Source organism: Nanorana parkeri, unplaced genomic scaffold, assembly GCF_000935625.1.
Source record: "Nanorana parkeri isolate BGI_ZX_2015 unplaced genomic scaffold, ASM93562v1 scaffold714, whole genome shotgun sequence".
Taxonomy (NCBI): domain Eukaryota; kingdom Metazoa; phylum Chordata; class Amphibia; order Anura; family Dicroglossidae; genus Nanorana; species Nanorana parkeri.
In genome coordinates this window covers 520,729-526,883 of record NW_017306982.1, presented here as the reverse complement: position 1 = coordinate 526,883, position 6,155 = coordinate 520,729, and positions in this window count along the sequence as shown.

The following is a 6,155-nucleotide window of genomic DNA, read 5'->3' as shown; positions in this document are numbered from 1 at the left end:
TATTGGCTATTGCAAATTGAAATAGCCAATAGGAATCTAGCAATGCATTCCTATGGTGTAATGTATTTTTTTGTTTTTATTCTGACGCCAGCCAACGGCTATCTAATAAGTTTAATATTTTCCATTTACTTTTTAAAGCTGCAACTTTTGAAAAGTTTCCCCGGACTTCAAAGGGTGTCATAAGCGATGCTGTTAACAGGCAAATTGCAGAATTTGCTTGTTATCTGACCTTGGAGAACCTTGCAAATAAAAAAAGATATATAAAGATATTTGAGTTTACTTGTGAGTGCATCTGTAATTTATTTCTACATCACATTACATAAAAAAGTCCAAAGACTTATTACATTTTGAAAACCCATCACATTCATTTTAAGTCCAAATGCTAGAAAGTGGTTATGTTTAGCTTGTTTCCTGCTTCTCAATTGCATCCACAAAAATACACTGTGGCAGAGTGTAAAAAAATAAAACAAGGTATACTAAGGCCATCAGCGACTGAGTAAAATAACTAATGGATGAAAGAAAACCTCTTGGTCACCAGAAGCTGACTGTTTATTTTAGGAAAACAAAGACAAATAGGCAGGATTTTACAATACAAACTTCATCACACTATAGGAACCACTGTAGAAATACATAAGGGAGCACCATTAGAGGTATTTTTTACCTTCTGTTTACTGTAAATGTATGGCCCACTGTGGCAAAATTCGGTTTGACGCATTTTGCATCAAGCTTTTTCAGGAACCAAGGTTGAATCTGTGTTATTTCCAAGGAAAGAGTTTATCATCTTATAAATAACATTCTTCTTGAACTATGATGGACCATGTGTATATAGACTGAATGTTTTGTCTCCACAAAATGTAACAATGTGCAATCTTTGCTCCATTAGACTGCAGTAAACCAATGTGCTTTGTGCTGTTCACATTTTTCCAATAACAATTTACAATGTTCATTTATTTTCTTGCCTTACTAAATATCCTCCCTAATCTATGGGGCATTAGCACAGAAACAATACATTGAGGTCTATTCACAAAGCAGCCAAAGGATTTAGCCATAGCTTTGGCCGATCCTTCAGCTAGCTTCTGCCCTAGGACCCTTTCGGTTCAGTAGAACCGAAGGGCTGCTGTACAGGCTATTCACAATAGCTCGTACGGCTCCCAAACTTAGCCGAGCGGCTCAGTCAAGCCGAAGGTGCTGAAAGCTGAAGCTGGCCATTGGCCGGCCGACAGCCTGGGCGGAGCCAGCTGTGATCTTACGGCTGGATCCGGTCACTTGCAGAGAGATCAGCGTCCCTGGTTACCAGCTAACCAGGGACACTGATCTCCAGACAGCAAACTCTCCCTGGCGCTCCGGGAGTCTCCCGCTCCCGGCCGCCAAGGAGAGATACACTGCTTTTTCTTTTTTTTATTTATTCTGACACGGAGCCATGTCAGAATAGAAAAAAAGATAAAACATTTTTGCCCATAGGAATACATTGCTAGATTCCTATTGGCTATTTCAATTTGCAATAGCCAATAGTAAACTAGCATTGCACCCACCCTTTGCTGATCGACCTGATGGAGAACTACAGCAGAGGGCGGGTGCAATGCTAGTTTACTATTGGCTATTGCAAATTGAAATAGCCAATAGGAATCTAGCAATGCATTCCTATGGGCAAACATTTTATTTTATTTTTTTCTATTCTGACACAGCTCCTTGTCAGAATAAATAAAAAAGTGGTTCGCTATAAAGTCTTGAAATGTCCTGCATGTGCCTAGGGGGGTCAGTAGGTCTTGTATCGTCCGAATACCCTTACCATGCCATGTGTGAAAAACTGTTGAGGATAATCCCACTGGGAACATAGGTGAAGACAAGAGGGGCATTAGGGGGGTAGTTATGCCCGGGAGTTTGCTCAGTTTTCTTATCTCCCTCCATGTAATCACCGTATCCCTAATGAGGACATTCTGCTTTATATAGGGTGGCAGTTCTTGAAAGGAGGTGTGCAGAGCACCTGCAAGAGACCAATGATGCGCCATGTTCTGCTCCAGGCCCATGTTAGAATAATATTCTGTGTCACGTGTCCAGTCCCTCACATGACGGCGAGGCATGCCAAATTATACAAATGAAGGTTAGGGACATTACCACCTACATGAGATCTCGGGTTTTGGAGTGTACTCAGCGCAATCCTCGGTTTCTTGCCTCTCCAGATAAAGGCTGTGAAGGCCTTATTGAGTGTCTGAATGTCTTTATGTTTAAGCAAAAGGGGCAGGGTCTGGAGGGGATACAGTAAGCAGGGGTAGCTAATCATTCTGATTAAATGGCAGCGCCCTAGTACAGACAAGAGGATAGTGGCCCATGAATGTAGCTCATGAAGAATTTTGCGAATGACGGGGGTAAAGTTCACGGTATAGAGCTCAGATGTATTCTTTGGTAAGTGTACACCCAGATATCTGACCGATCTATGGCGTAATTTTAAGGGATATTTAGTTGTCCAATGTGAGCCTTTAGGTTGGTCAGTCGGCGAGAGGAACATCAGTTCGCTCTTGTCCACATTAATTTTGAGGCCTGAGAATGAGCCAAATATGGTGATATGTTCAAAGATTTTAGGGAGCTGGGTTTCAGGGTCAGATAAGAATAGCAAGATGTCATCAGCAAATAATAGGGATTGGATATTATGGGTGCCTAAATGGATTCCCTTAAATATATTTGGGGAGGAAATGGATCTAGCTAGGGGTTCGATGGCCACATTGAAAAGTAGCGGGTATAGTGTCCCTCTATGTAGTGAAAAGGGAGGGGAGAGGAATGTGGACGTGAATATACGTGCTGTCGGTGACGTGTATAGAGTGACTATGAACTTAAGAAACACTCCCCCAAAGCCCATAGGACATAGTTATACAGTTTCAGCATTGCAGGAGATACATCATCTATCAGTAAATTATAAAAGTCTGTGGATAGCCCATCCGAGCCTGGTGCCTTGGCTCGAGGTGACACTTTAATTGTATGTTGTAATTCCTGAATAGTGATGTCTGCATTCAGCAGTTCCAACTCATTCTCAGATAGAGAAGGCAGGGATATAGGGTATAGATAGGAGTCTCCTCCATCTACTTCAGTTGGTGGGACTGAAAACAGAGTGTGGAAATAATTAGAAAAAATGTCTGCTATTTTGTTCGGGTCAGCTAGTAATTTTCCCCCCTGATCATTCAGGAGGAGTATGTGAGAAGGCTTGAGCGTACCTCAAGCCAAGTTAGCCAGTGCCTTCCGGCCTTACTACCAAATTTAAACAGGTCCACCTCCCGGTAAGATCTGATCTGTAGGTCGTATTGACTGAGCCATTGATCGCAATTTTGTTTGGCCTGCACCCATTGCCTCCTATTCTCATCTGATGGAAAAGATTTGTATGTGGTGTAGGCCAATCGAGCTGTCTTAGAGGCCTCAGTATATCTCTGCATGGTCAGTTTCTTACGAGAGGTGGAGTATGCTAAAATCCTGCCACGTAGGACTGCTTTCGCTGCTTCCCAGTACAATATAGGTTCATCAATATGTTGTACATTACATTCAGCGTACTCATGCCACCACAGGGACATATTTTGTTTAACAGTGTCATCCTGTAAGAGATAAGACAGGAAACGCCATGTCATAGGTAGAGATGGCATACCCAGTTTACGGATCATCAGTGAAACCAGGGAATGATCAGATATCACCATATTCTCAATCACGGCCGATTGGATCTTGGTTAGTAAATTGGGTGAAGTGAGGATCAGGTCAATACAAGACATAACCCTGTGTACGTGGGAAAAATGGGTAAAATCCCTTTGTGGGGGGTGGAGATGGCGCCATGAGTCTTCAAGCCCGCTGCTGTTGATAAAAGAGCCCAAGGGTCTGTCTCTATAAGATGAGGCTGAGGAGGTGATAGAGGGGCAAGAACCCATTGTGCCAAACATGTCTTCCAGAGGAGATGGTACAGCATTGAAGTCTCCCCTGACTACCCTATACTTAGCGTTTGTAGGCTGGTTGAGTCTGGAGAGTAGGGAGGCGTAGAAGGGTTTGTTGTTTGTTGTTGGGACCGTATATGTTCCATATGTCCATAATTGTAGATCCTAGTTGAACGGTGGTACAGGACCATCTGCCCTCACTTGCGTCAGAAGTGTGAGACAAAACCGAGCAAGGCAAAGATTTCCGAATGAGTATGGCCACTACAGCCGAGCGGCCATTTGCGGGAGCTCCCATAGCAGGGCCCACCCAGGAACGTCGGAGACGTGGGATGTCTGACGATGATAAGTGGGTTTCTTGCAGGAGAGCAATATCTATTTTGAGTTTTTTGAGGTGGCGTAAGATTTGGTTACGTTTGTTAGGTGTTTTTAATCCTTTCACGTTCCACATGACTAATTTCAAGGTGGTTTCCATCTGAGAAAGTGAAGTGATGTGTCACATGGATGGATATAGATACATTCAAAAGTGTAGGTGCGCACGGATGTCTCTGAGCTCCGTGGACATCAAGTGTGGTGAGACCCGGGATGAGGTCGGCGGTGTATGGTCATCGCAATGCATTGCGTGAAAACGGGGAGATCTCCCATCACTACCCCCCGGTATAAACATAGGGCAGGAATGGACAAGAGGTTGGGGAACTGCCTAAACATGGCAGTGTAGAGACCAGTACTGAAAACAAAAATTGCAAAGAAATGTAGAATACAAGTAACATGGCAATGTCTTTGGGTGACTTCCTTTTTTCCCTTAGGCGTGTGCAGCCTGCTTGAAGTTGTAATAACAGGGGAGACGAGGATGCTCGGAATCCCGTGCACAAACAGAACATAACTTTCTTGGAAGGGCGCTCCATCCCAGTGACTAAGGTTCATAAGAAACACAGCAAGTGCTTCGCCCTAGATAGGTATTGCATTACAGACAACAAATCTTCAAGCCTTCTTTTTGCGCGGCAGGCTTTTAGATGGCGAAGGTGCAGGGCCAGATACCTTTTGCAGCGTCTGGGAGTAGGTATGTGCCTCAGGCGCCGTTGTGAAGCATTTGTGGCCACTAGCAGCTGGCAGGTATCATGAAATGCTTTCCTTTGCTTGGAAAGGATAGCTGAGTAGTCGGCAAAAACTAGGAGCTTATGACCGTCAGCTACTAAATGATGTCGAGAGCGATATGCCATTAGTATATCCTTTCTGTCAGCGAAATCAAGGTACCGGACAATAACAGGTTTCGGTTTCTGTTGGCCTTGGGGCGGGCCAAGTCTGCAGACTCTTTCTACTCTCCATGGCGCTTTAAGACCTAGTGCATGGGGTATGACCCGTGAACAGAAGTGATGTTATTCGCCTGGGGGTACCGATTCCGGGAGACCTATTATACGTAGATTATTTAGTCTCAGTCGGTTTTCAAGGTCATCCACCTTGTCTAGTAAGTAGCCGACTTGTTTATCAGAATCTGCCCGTGATAGCTAAATGTCTCGTAAGTGGTCTTCCAGATCCCCTACCCTTTGTTCCACAGTGTGTATGCGGCCTGCCTGCGATTCCAGAGCCTGGTTCAATTTGCCCATGTGATGCTCTATGGAGTCGGCCATGATCGCCATTAGGTCAGTTTTCAGGTGTGCAGCCACCGCAGAGGCCAGTGCCTGGTAGTCTACCCCTGTCTCAGGTGTTTGCGTGGGGGACTCACCCTGCGTGAGTCCCCCATGCATGTCGTCTCTGGGCTCACTCCGGTCCGCCATGTCGGGAGATTCATGTGGAGAGGTCGCGGGCGGCAGAATGTTCCTTCTTGTTGTCTGCGGCCTCGACACGAATTTGTCCATTGTCCGTGGATCGATCCCAGATATTTCGGCTGCAAAAAGGACCAGGTGTGAGCGGGATTAAGTTGTGTTCGGTTACTAACGGGACGTACACCGCTACTCCATCGGGCGCCGGAACCGGAATGCTGACTTTTTAATAAACTTATTATGTACTGCTTTATAATTTAGAATATAATGCTGCGAAATGAAACTAGAAAAATGTTTTTGACAAAAAAAACTGAAGAAATTTACAGTTTACCAACTTTAAAAACAGAACTGCTCATTTCGAAATCAAGAGTATTAATATAAAGTTGCTCCTTTTTTCTGCATTAACAGACAATCTGGCCACTGCTCGTTCTGCGAATAACGTCAGCTAATTCCGCACATTCATGGCATCATGTGACAATATGCACCTGCCTCC